The 13,663-nt window shown below is 43.9% G+C and overlaps 1 protein-coding gene across 2 annotated transcripts in view; it reads right to left on the bottom strand.

The window, feature by feature from the left end:
- WWOX (WW domain containing oxidoreductase) overlaps positions 1 to 13,663 on the bottom strand; it is a 993,698-nt gene that overhangs the window by 786,825 nt on the left and 193,210 nt on the right. The window lies entirely within an intron of this gene.

Genomic DNA, 13,663 nt, shown 5'->3' with positions numbered 1-13,663 from the left:
TTCAGCAAAGGGCTTACAGAAAAAAAGCGTCCCTACTGGACAGAGGGGAGACAACTCTTTAAGTGGAAAAAAAGAAAAAAAATGTTGGTGGGAGCCCCATGTCATGCCAGGGAGAGGTTTCCCAGTGGGAATTAGAGTCGAGGGAGCAGTGATTCCCCGGACGATGGGAAGAAGACAGCTGGGGCTTTTCTTTGCTGAGTGCTCCGTGCCCTGCAAGTGTGACGCAGCTTCTTCCTTGCGGAGGCCTTAAACCCCATGGATGGTGTTCTCTCCTTCAACACTGGGGTTGCTGGGGATCAGAGACCCAGTGAAGATGCCCCGGACCCATCCCCGGGGAAGTGCAAAACAAGATGGGGAATCAGCCAGCCCTGGAAAGCTGCACACTTCTCACCCCCATCTGGACTTTTAGGGACACCAGTGCACACAAATCAAGCCAGCCTGTCAGATGATGACAGAGTGATTTCTTTCCCAGTTGACATATTCATTTATCATCTTTCATAAGACAGACCTGGACTATAATTTAGTCCCATCGCTACTGCTTAAATGAACTCCCACTCTGGATGCATTTTAACAGATTCTTCAGCAGGGGGTCACTTAGGGACTCGGATGTCAAAAGGTCTGGATTTGAGCCCAGAGTGGTGGCTCCTGGGGGCGGTGCCTAGTGCCATGCAGAGGATCCAGGACGCCAAGGATGACTATTAATTGATGGTGTTGATGATAATGAGCCCCCAGGGGCCATAAGAAAATACAGCAAGAGAAATTCAGTTGGAAAAGTAGAATTTTTGCATGTATTTGTCATCCCCAGGGTGGGCAAGTTACATTCCATATTCAAACAGAATACAACCTAAAAAGCTTCAGAAACTGTTTACTGCAGAAAATTTTTTTAATGAAATTAAATACGCTTTGGCAGTGAAAGTTCTGTCTACATTCTAAATAAGTCGTGCCTTTAAATGCCTATATGAGATAATTAAGTCTATGAGAGTAGCAAGCAAGAAGACAGAAATGTTGGTACTGATGATGAAACAAAAATATAAATTACAAATTAAACATGGGGTGGGTGCCAGAAACTGTGCTTGATGTTCTTTTTCAGGAAAGCAACAACGCTGCCAGAGACTACAAAGAAAACAAAACGAAACAATCAAAAAATGAGGGCAGAGGGGTTAAGTAACTTGTCCAAAGATACACAATCAAGCAGCCATGGAGCTGGGGTTTTAATATTTATATTCCTTCATGAAGCTAAGCCTCTTCTGTGTGATGAGAACAATCAGCGGCCTACATCTCCAAGGGCATGGTTACAACATGGCATTGTCAGAGACAGACCTGATGAGGTGGCAGGATATAAAAACAAGGCTGATTAGGCTGCCCTGGCACACTGCATACAGCCTTGCGTCTTAAGTTTCTGCAACTGAGCATACGGGCACTGAACAGAAAACATAAAAGGACACCATCAGCTGCCTTCTGCCCATGTGCTGGGACCTCATCGGCCAGGGTGCTCCACGGAGATGGAGCTGTGTGGTCTGGGCTACGCAGTGAGCCCAGTTAGCGTAGTGAAAGAAGAATGCAGCGTTCCAACACGGGATAAGGGAGGGCCGTGGACTTCCAGAGGGGAGCCTTAAAGTTCAGAGGCAGACGGGGATTCAAATTCTACATCCCCACTTCTTCACTGTACAACTCGGGGCCTCTCCCTGAGCTTTTATTTCCTCACCTGTAAAAGGAGTCCCACCACCTCGTGGGGACTGAGAGAAGGGAATGATATTGTGTGTGCCAAGCACCAGGCCCAGGAGGCATTCAATCCCGAGCATTTAATTTGATTAATTGTTATTTTATTTTTTAATCCTTCTCATCATCCAAAGCCACTGATGAGTGTTTGACTTGAGGCCACAAAAATCAAACAAACTTCTAACCCCTAAACCTTCTATTCCAGGGCAATGGACTGGCTTCCTTGCCTATAAGGCCAATACGTCAGCAGTCACTCAGGTTACAGGCCCACGGAAAACACAGGGTGACAAAAGCCCCTTGCAGCAATCTCCGAGAAGGAGAAATAAATTAATCAAGCTGCCAAACGGAGAAGGCTGGGTTGACCTCCTTCTGATCTCATTACTTCTCTATTACCCTTTTGAAAAACATCCTCTTACAGAGATCACTAATTGAAGATTATGTGGAGGGAAATCGCACCTCTCTATCACGGTGGTAACTTTGCCTCATTTGTCATTCTAATAATTCACTTCTTTTCTTTTCTGAAGAGACAGAGACACTAATGGACTATCATCAGTTAAAAAGGCAATTTTTCCATTTAATTGCACTCATTAAATACTGCAATAGAACAATCGGAAAAGCAATATTCTCAATATTTAATCATAGTATAGGAATAATGAAACGTTGCTTGAAAATAAATCCCGGAACATTTATAAAGCCGTAAAAGAGCTGTTTTAACAACACCTGTAATCAGAGGCAACATATTTAAAACGAGACACGTGATTTTTCATTCCACCTGATTAGAGCTGGTACACATTTGCACTGCAGACGGAAGGATTCAAACAGCCTGGCTACCCTGAACGGCCAGCTCTGGCTTGAACGGTCTAAGCCGTTGTGTAGCCGGCAAACCGCTTCCCATGTGTTACACAGTTGAAGGCTCTAACACAGGCCAGTCTTCCAGGCGAGCCTGGCCAAGAAATCGGAGAAATGGGCTGCTGGGCCCATGAGTAGCTCTTGCCCGGAGTGGGTTTTCTGACAACAAAGACTAATCACCACTTTCACATTTTAACAGCCTTATTGAGATAGAATTCGTGTACCAAACAACTCACCCATTTAAAGTGTACAATTCAGTGCTTTCTAGTACATTCACAGAGTCCTGTATCTGTTGCCACAGTTGACTTTAAAACATTTTCATGATTTTTAGTTACTCCTATTCCCCCCACCCCCACTCCACTCCCAGCCCTAAACAACACTAATGTACTTTTCTCTTACTCTATACTTCTTTGTTTGGGACGTTTCGTATAAATGGAATCATACAATAAGTGGTCTTTTGTGACTGGTTTCTTTCACTGACCGTAATATTTTCATGTTCCATCTGTGCTGTAGCACATGTCAGGACTTCACTCCTTTTTTATGACTCTATAGTATTCCCCTGTGTGGACATACCACAGCTTATTTATACATTTGTCCATTGATGGATTTTCCCCCCACCTTTTGACTATTATGAATAGTGCAGCTATAAACAGACCAACCAAGTAGTTTAAACCAAGCTCAAAGAGGAAGACAGAAAAGGTGGAAGCTGTTGGGTCTTCTGATCATACTGTGTATCCTCAACTGAGCTTCCTGCACATACTGTTTGTCCCCCTGCTGTTAACAGAAGATTCCAGAAGTCATGTGAGGATGTGGACAAGGACTGTCTGTTCTATCATCTAATGTATAAATATCATAGTAGGTGCTTTAGTAAATATACGCTGAACAAGTGAATGCACGAGTGAATGAACACATCTGTACTATTAGTGATGCCATGGAACAGTTTGGATGCCTCCCCGACCACCACGAGAATTTCCATCAGTGCACAGAAAGCAAGTGAAAACAAACAAATCCAGGAAAACACCTATCATGTCCTAAGCTTCAAGAGAAATCCCACAGGCTCTTCTGTCCATCAGATGGCCACACCCAGACTCTCCTGAGCAGACCTTCTGAAGCAGCCCCTTAATTCTGCACTCAGGTTGTTAAAGTACTTTCTATGACTTCTCTATAGCAGACATCAGCAAATCACAGCCCACCACCCAAATCTAACCCATTGCTAATGTTTGTATGGCCTGGGGGCTAAGAATGGCTTTAACATTTTTAAATGGCTGGGGAAAAAAATCAAAAGAAGAATATTTAGTGTCATGTCAACATTATATGAAATTGAAATTTCAGTGTCCATATACAGGGTTTTTGTTGTACATTGGACCGCCACCATGCCCATTCATTTACATACTGTCTATGGCTGCATTTACCCTGCAAAGGCAGAGGTGAATAGTTGCAACAGAAACTGTACTGCAAAACCTAAAATATTTACTGTCTGTTCCATTACAAGAAAAGTTCGCTGACACCTGCTCCAAACTAACTTTATTTACATGTACAAAAGTAATCTTTAGGGGAAGCATGATCCAGGGACAGAGAGTTAATTCAAAAGATTTAGTCAGACCCACTTGGCATCTGCATCCTGTCTCTAACACTCATTTGCATCTGATGCAAAGGCAAGTTACTCAACCTCTCTGAGTCCCCATTTTCCCCACCAGAAATGGGGCTAATGATACCTATGTCACTGGGTTGTTGTGAAGTTTAAAAAGAGATAAATGTGAAATCCTCTGGCACAGGCTTTGGCCATACTCATGACTCAATAAATGCTAGCCATCAGGATTATATACCGTGACTCTAAAGAAGAAAATGTTGGAAACGCAGAGGAACACAATTACATTAGAAAGGGAATCAGAGGCCAAATGTCATCCCCCCCCCTCCTGCCCCCAGAGGCTGGCTAATATCCAGAGGGTTTGGGAGATGTTAAAAACAAAAGAACGACAAACTGTATCATCAGCATATAACCAAGTCCAGATGGATTTGGATCATCTGCTGTTTTGCACTGGCTGTCCTTCTCTCCCCCATAAACCCCATCCCACTGGCAGGGCAAGTGAGAAGCAAATACACAATCGTCTCATTTGTATACGACAAAATTGAAACCATTTGTTTTTTTTGTAAAATTTGGAGCTAAATGTTCAGCAGAGACATTTGGGGTTGGCCATTCAAGCTGCTGATTCGATGCGCTCATTCAAATCTGCCTTCTATCCACAACCTGTCCATGTGGGTCTGTCACTCGCAATATGTTTCAGAGACACCCCAAAGTGAAATCCATTTGCATCCACTTGGTAGGAAGAACTAAAGTCACTAAGCGTCACCTGGAAACACGGCCCCCACCGCCAAAAGCAGCTCCTGCACCTCCGCGTGTTTAGGACTAAGCCTCAAAGCTGGAAACAGTCACACCACAGCCCACCGCTGGGAATGTGCTCCCGGCGGCGCAGAAGCTGACCCTGCGCGTGCGTCCTCACTCCTCGGTCAGGGTCTTAACTGCTGGACCACGTGACTTCCTATCATTTACTTTTCCATGCGCTCTGGTGTACCACTCAAGACTATGAGAGAGTAATAAGATCACACACAAATGCGAGCCCCACGTCTTCATTCCCAGTTTGGACATCGTTTAAAGGATTGAATATTCAATCCCACAGACCCACAAACATCAGACCGGGATTCTTGTGGCAGACTACGAAGAGGTTTCATTTCAAGTTCCAGCAAGACTTCCAGTTATGTTCCTCTATTCCAGCCTTAATTTAATTTTTTAAAAAACATGTTAACTGTGATCTTATGCTTAGGCTTAAACAATAGAAAACTGGGGGTGGGGGACAGTGATTGCTATACAGACACTTAGATCCCTGCTCCGGACAAGGTACATTTTTCAATCAAGACTCATGAATTCCTATTTACACTAGAAATTTTAGGTACCAAACTTTTTTCTCTGATTTAAAAAACACAAATGCCTAGGCAATAGGCAGGTTTTCTCAGTTCAGAACATCAGCATTCTTACATTCTATCTGTAAAGTTATTGGTTAAGGTGTGAATACATTATAAATAGGATAAAGCTACGAACGACTTAGACTCTGATAGTAAATGAGACAATCTAAAAACTTTGCAGTCTGGCAGTCACAGCAAGACAACAGCCTCTGAAAGCATATGCTATTTTCATCTTCTGCAATCAAATCATAGCTTCAATTAAATACATATACTGTGTGTTAGTACATATGGGATGGCATCAAAATTTTCCAAGAACACTATTTCTCTCTTCTGTTAGATTAGGTATACCATCTTCCACAAAACAGCTGGATCGCTTGTCAATAACCAAGAGTGCCAGATGGTTAGAAACATCCAGATACTTGAGAACATCTGGTTATTTCATCCTTCATCCAGATGTTTAGAGACCCCTAGATGCAGCCTGCTATCTTTGGTTATGTAACTCTAAAAAGCATTTGGCCAAGAGGTAAGTTTGCCTCATCCATCCTTTCTCGGGATAATTACGTTTGGCAAAAGAGGCCTATGTTCTTTGGGGAATAATGCTGATATGGGGATTTATTTCATCAGTATGAATTAACCAAACTATTTCTGGGGGATAAAAAACAAATGCAAAATTGTCTTGCTGTGTAAGGCAGGTTCAGTCACGTTCAACTATGTACTAGGAGTTCAAAGAAGTGTAACTACCCCTAGACACCAATCAGAGCCAGAGTTTAGCATGACAGTTCACACAGAAGGTGATAAAAAAAAAAAAAAAAAAAGTTTGTTGGGTGAATACCAGTAGAGTTTGTTAGAATACTAGTGTACTCTTCCACTGGAAGATCCAGGTGCGATGTCAGATCTACACCTTGAACACTGTCATTTGTTCATTCATTCAACAAAGATTTACCTGGCTCTTACTGTCTTCAGAGTGACATACATGAGGCAGAGAAATCAACACTGAGTAAAACAGATACGGTTCCTGCCCTCATGGAGTTTCCAGACTAGTTGGAGAGAAGAGATTAAGCAAGTACTCTCACCCAAATAAATACAGCATTATCCGTATGTCATGGTAAGTGCTATGAAATAAAGGTAAAGAGTATTGGGAGGAGGTCTGATTGAGATCAGGAGGTCAGAAAGAAAATACCTGAAGTCTTAAAAGATGACGCTTAGCAAGGAAGATTGGGGAAAGCATTCCACCCAGAGCCGGCAGCATGGCGGGGCGGGGAAGCACAATGCCTGGAATAGCTTCACTTCCTCACAGAGCACAAGGCAGGCTGAATGCATAGAGTGGTAGGTATGACGCCAAAGGGGCAGCTCGAGGGAGATCTCTGTGGTAGTGGTTACGTGAACCCACACGTGTGAGAAAATGGCAGAGAACTTAAGTCACCAAAAACGTCATGGCTTAAAATCGTACAAATTAATCACCTTCCCATTCTATATATCAGAGGTCCAACAGGGATCTCACTGGGTTAGCCCGAGGCGTCAGCAGGATGCACTCCTTCCCAGCATCTCTAAGGGGAGAATCCACCCCATCGTCCTTTTCACCTTCCAGAGGCTCAGGTCCCTTAGCTCATGCACCTTCTCTCCACCTGCAGAACCAGCGGTGTCTGGCTGAGTTCTCACTCGGAGTGCCTCATCTGATTCCCTCTTGCACTTTTAATCATCCTTCTAATTACACTGGGCCCACCCAGATAATCCTGGATAATCCCTCTATTTTAAATTCAGCTGAGCAGTAATCTTAATCTCATCTGCAACCTTAATTCCCCTTTGCCATGTGACCTAACATATTCACAGGTTCATCTTTGGGTCCAGAATTCTACCTACTGCAGTACTATATACTCACATTGTACCCATGTCAGTTTCCTGGCTTTGATATTGGGTTGGCCCAAAAGCTCGTTTGGGTTTTTCCATAACATCTTATGGAAAAACCCAAATGAACTTTTGGGCCAGCCTGATACTTTACCACAGTTACATAAGATGTAAGCATGGTACAAAGCTGGATAAAGAGTCCATGGATCCTCTCTGCTATTTTTTGTAGCTTCCTATGAATCTGTAATTGTTTCAAAATAAAAAGTTTTTTCAACCATTTTTTTAAAATAGCCGACACTTAAAAGACATATGTGTATGACACAGTCCAAAGTACTTTATATGTATGATCCTATTCAATCCCCGCAACTCTATAAAATAGGTACTATTCCCATTCTCCAGATGAGGAAACTGAAGCCAAGATAGGTTTTATTAATTAATTTAATAATAGGTTTTATTAATTTAATTTGGCCATTTGAATCCAAATAGGGTGTCTCTAAAGGTTGTATCCTAACGTGTTTGTTTTATGGAGTCAAATTTTAATTAAGGTGCCAAATATATAAACCATACCCCCAAAAGAGACTGCTGAGAATTACGATCACTAAAAAACAAAAACAAAGCCCTAGAAGACAATAACCCTAGATGAGCCTTAAAAGGCCATTTGGGAGGCTAAATGCTGACCTGTCTCAGAAGAACCCCCCAAACAGCTCTCTCCATTGCCTAAAGAAATTGAGTTTTGGGGGAGCCAGGGTAAGGATTGAAAGTACGTGGATTAATCCACCATGCTCTGGGAGCCACTGCTTACGAGTTAATCTACAGGGCAGTTTCCTACTAAATGCGAGCTACCTTTCTTTTCCTCCCTTTCTCCCAAACACATGGATCCAAGAATGGATGGGGCTGTCCACATAAATCCTTCACTTCTGCAAACTGTCTTCAAGGATGTGTGGCACAAAGCACCTCTTGTTCATTCCCACCCTTTCAAGGTTTCAGCTCAGGGGAACGGATACTTGACCATGACCGGGTCCAAAAGACAGGCAGCCTAGATTCTCTCCTGAGAATCTAAACCTGCAGCTGAGACACAAAGGCAGGAGATTAGAGCTGAATCATCAACCCAAGGACAGTTCATGAAAATAGGCCGTCCAGTGGGTTTGTGGCCATGGTGAGCACAGGCCCTCAAGCACAAGGATGAAAGCTACACACTCCGGATGACAGTCTGAGGTACACTGGGTCCCTGATGCACCAACTCTGGGCTGCTCCCCTCTGAAAAAACAGCCGCGGTGTGTTTGACTTTTTGTTACATACAACCAAAGTCATACCGGATACAGTATCACGTTTTCCCTCTCAAGTTATCCAGTCTTTTCTGCGCCTTGCAACCGAAGAGCCCTAAGGTATGTGATGCCTCCAACCATAATAGAAAGCTGGAAATTCTCCAATTCTTTATGCTCTCCCCTCTCATCCCTCCACTCCCATTACCTTCAAAATGAAAACTTTTCTAGAAATTTAGATACACACATAGCAAAAAGACAAAAACAAACAAACAAAACACAAGCCCAGGGCTCCTAAAGGTTTCTACAGACTGTTTCTCAGTTGCAGGAGGGTCACTCAATTGTCACCTCCTCTAGGAAGTAGGGATCAAGTGCATGTCATCCTCTAACTCTGAATTTGAGGGACGAAATGCCTCCAACACAAAGGGAAAATGACTCACAGCCTCTCGGTGTTTTCTAAAGGGATATTGTTAGAACCAATTTCTACTCCTGAATCTTTTGTGCTCCAGGATAGAAGCAGGCAGCGGTCCAAACGCTGTGTAACCTTTTCAGCAGCCATAAGGAAAAAGTCACTACCACTTTGCTTTTTATACCAAGGCTGAAGAAAGAACACGCAAAGCCGATGCACGAGGGGATGAGCGATGTCTTCCAAAAAAGAAACAGAAAATGTTTATGGGGAGTGAAAATGAATGATAATCGTCTCACTGTCCACCCTCATTTCCTAGTGGCTGCACCAAGTCCCTGGATGTCATAAACACTGCAAGGGGAGTAAAATGCTCTAATAAATCAAGGTGAGGACGCTGGGAAAGGAGCCGGCGGTGAGGCACACCTGCTGAGAGGGCCTCACCAACTCTCGGGCCGCTGAGTCAACAAGCAGAGAGCAGCCTTCCAGAACCTACACGGGGGCAGCCCCCAAGCAGAGGGAAAACGGATTCCTCCTGCTTCACACAAGTGTGAGCGCGCACACCACGCATGCACACGCACATCCTCTAGTTCTAAGAATGGTGACAATGCACGCTCCTCTGGTATCTTCCCACCTTCCTACCACCACTTCTCTCTGCTGTAGCCCAACGTTTCCTAACTCAGCACGACTGACACAATTCTTTGTGCGGGGCTTATCCTGCACATTGCAGGATGTTTAGCAGCATCCCTGGCCCCAACCCGATGGATGCCAGGAGCCCCTCTCCATTACACTGTGACAAACAAAAAATGTTTCCAGACTTTGTCAAATATCCCCTGGGAGGCAAAATCAATCCCAAGGAAGGACAACTGCTTTGCCTGAACTCACTCTGTGTGTGCGTGTGTATTTACCCAAAACCCCATCAGCACTCACGTCTCTACAGCTGTTTATCCAAACCTCCACCTGGGTCACCTCGACTCATCCTTCCAGATTCAGCCTCAGAACAACTTACATCCAAAAGCCTTCTCTGTCCTCTGTTCCTTGGAGGACGTAAATACCCCTTCTCCAGGTGTCCCCGATCTCCTGGACCACAGGAGCCCCATCCCACCCATGGACTCCTCTCCTGCCAGGCTTCACCTCTAGATTCTACCTCTCTTGCAAGTAGGAAGCATATTTATCTCATCTTTTGTGTCCCCAGCGCTCAGGAGAGTGCTGGGTCATAGCAGATGTTCGATAAAGGCTTGTTAGAAAAATGAATAATGAATGAACAAAGAGACAAAGGGGAGCGTCAGCAGGAGGCATGTCACGGAGGATACATGAGTACAAGATTCCACAGCTTTAAAAACAGCATGGAGAAGTACTCCAGCCAGGAGTCTACTACCTGGGATGGAACACAGCAAAAAAAAAAAAAAATTACATCATCATCACCATCATACAGAAACAGAATTTCACAGGTTGTAAAGCCAGATGAAGCAGAAGAGAGACAGACAGTACAGGAGTAAAAAGGCCCCATTTTCCAGATTAGAAAACCGAGGCTCAGAAAGGTCAAACATCTTCTCCAGGGCCACACAATGGAGAAGTGAGAGAACTGTGATTTGAAGGTAAGCCTTGAGGCCTCTGTACCACCAACCAGGAAACAACACTGCACGTGGGGTGAGAGCTGTCCACTTGAATCCTATGGCCATGGGAAACATGGGAAACATTTTAAGCAGAAGACTATGCACATCTTGGGACTTCCCAGGCGGTCCAGTGGTTAGGACTCCATGCTTCCTCTACAGGGGGCACGGGTTTGATCCCTGGTTGGGGAACTGAGATCCTGCTTGCTGTACGACACACACCCCACCACCAAAAAAAAAGAAGAAGAAGACGACGACGACTACTTGGATCTCTTGCCAAGATGCTAAGTGTGTGACAAGAGAGGCACTCTCACTCACTTTGTGGCGGTGGGGGGAGAACGGACACGGTCCTCTCGGAAAGGAATGTGACAGCACATGTTAAGAGACCATGTGATGGTTGAACCTTTGAACCAGCTGTTCCACTTCAGGGAATTTAACCAAACAAAACCATCTAAGACACACACACAAGCCCACGCCTGCTCAGTGCACAGATGTAGACACTGTGTCCTGCACTTACAACAGCAAACAACAACAAAAGTAGAAGCCCCCTAAATATCCAACAATAGGATAATGGTTAAATAAACACAGATGCACTCCACTGAATACTATGTTACTGTGTAAAATGGTGTTTATCAGGAGAGTGCTAAAATGGGAGGAGATACTTGGTTAGAATGTTGCGTGAAAAACCTAGGAGTCATATTTTTTAAAATGCAATCACGACTTAGATAATTTGTAGCATATTCGTACAATGGAATACTCGACAACCAGGAGAACAAATGAGCTACAACCTTATGCAACACTAAGCATAAGTCTCATAAGCATAATGTTGAAAGAAAGAAGCCAGACACACAGGAGTACCCACTGTATGATTCCATTTACAGAAGGTAATGCCATTTACATAAGATCAAAGGCAGACAGAACTCATCTTTGCGGTCCAAAGGCAGGAGAGTGGGGAGCCTTGGTGGGTCTGGGGCATAATGATTGAATGACAGCAGAAGTGGGCTTCAGAGTTATGTTTTCTTTCCTGATCCAGTTACTGACTGCCTGGGTGTGCTCCGTTTATTCACCGTCATCCAGCAGCAAGAATGCCCACTTTTCACGTGTGTGTGCTTTATTTCCACAGAGATTTAAAACCCCAGTCACAATTCCATAAAAACAAGAAGCTGCCTCTGAGTTGGGAAAAAGTCAATCACGGCATTAATGGAAGTTGTCTTTCATAGGAGACACCATGGAAACTGTCTTATCCTCTTTCTACTTCTCTGTATTATCCGAACAATTCAATAATAAGCATTTTTATGGGGGGGGAGGGAGTAAACAGTACTTAAAACGCACGGCAGGGTCACACGAATATACCAACAGTGTTCAAAGACTTGAGATGTGGGTGTGTGCGGGCATGCGTGTGTTTTACCATGAGAAACACTGCCAGGCAGGAGGAAGGAGGTCCTTCTAATCTCCACAGGAATGTTCTCTCTCACTGGCCAGGCTGGACAACTAACCACAGAGAGACAGAGTTTAAAATCTGCCGGGAATCATTAAAGAAACACCAAAGATATATCACAGTAAAAAAGTATGAAAGCACATATGCCAAAATACTGTGGATAGGTAGTTGGGGATTTTTATTTTCCTCTTACCTGTATTTCTGTTTTTCTTAAGTACTGGAAATGTATGCATTATTTGTGCTGAGCTACTCATCTGAAAATGGGGATAACAGAAACTTGAGTACCTACAATAAACCATGTAAGCACACACCAGGTGTGATAAGCATATTTAAGAAGTGGTTTTCTTTCTTCTTCATATAATTATTTTCATGTTGTATAAAACTTGCAAAGGTATCTTTAAGAGTACAGGATGAAAGATTTTTCTTCCAAAAAACAACAGTTCCACTTCTCATTCTCAACGTTTCTAGTACTATTTCCCCAGTGCCGTTAGGTACTAAATTTTAAAGAAAGGTAGCTCTACTTTTGCCTCATGTTTAATGCTTTCTTACATAAGAAAAAAATGTTTTTTATATGGCAGAGAGAAGGAAAACAGACATCTGACACCAAGAAACAGAGAGAGAGAGAGAGAGACTGGGGTAGGGGGAGGATGGAGGAATGGATGTATGGAGGGACGGACAGATGGATGGATGGATGGATGGATGGATGGACAGATGGATGGGACGATGGATAGAAAGCTGGCTGGCTGGCTGGATGGCTAAGAACTAGAATAAACTGCCCAGAAATGGTCAAGACATTCAAATGAAACAGGACGTCTCTCTGTGTGACAGATGCCAGCAAGAATTCCCATCCCATGCATGGACTGACTTCCCAGAGGGCCCCCAGCTGACCGTGAAAGTGGGAGGAAGCTGACAGAAGAAACGGAGATGACTTACTAAGTAAGAATACTAGCGTTAATGGTGGAGATGGCCGTGGTGGCGGTGGTTAGGGACGGTCAGCAGTGGGAATAAATATGTAAGGAGTCTCACCTACATGTCCAACAACACTTTTTTCGAAGTGCTTTCCAGAGGAGTGAAGACTGCAGATGGAATTAGGATTGCTAGTCTGCGGACCTTAAGATGGGAAAATGGCCCTTCACATCAATGTGATCACAAGGGCCTTAACACAGGAAAAGGAGGCAGAAGAGACAACGAGAGACATGGGCATCTGAGGAGGACTTGGCCCAATGCTACCAGCTTGTGCACGGAGGAAGGGGCCACGAGTCAAGAAATGGGGACAATCTCTATAAGCTGGAAAAGACAAGGAGATGGATTCTCCCCTGCAGCCTCCAGAAAGAATAGGCCCTGCCAACACTGATTTCAGCCCAAGGAGACCTGTGTTCATCTTCTGACCTCCAGAACTAGAAGGTAATAAATCTGTGTGGTTTGAGGTCATTAAGTTTAAGGAAATTTATTATGGCAGCCATAGAAAACTAATACCCACCCCAGGCTACTTTTTGAAACTAATTTTTATTACATAAGCCATACATGAGCACAGTTCCCCCTTTAAAATCATCTAAGCATTGGGACTTCCCTG

The sequence above is a fragment of the Mesoplodon densirostris genome, chromosome 19 (genome assembly GCF_025265405.1).
Source record: "Mesoplodon densirostris isolate mMesDen1 chromosome 19, mMesDen1 primary haplotype, whole genome shotgun sequence".
Lineage (NCBI taxonomy): Eukaryota > Metazoa > Chordata > Mammalia > Artiodactyla > Ziphiidae > Mesoplodon > Mesoplodon densirostris.
This window is presented reverse-complemented; position numbering and strand designations above follow the sequence as displayed.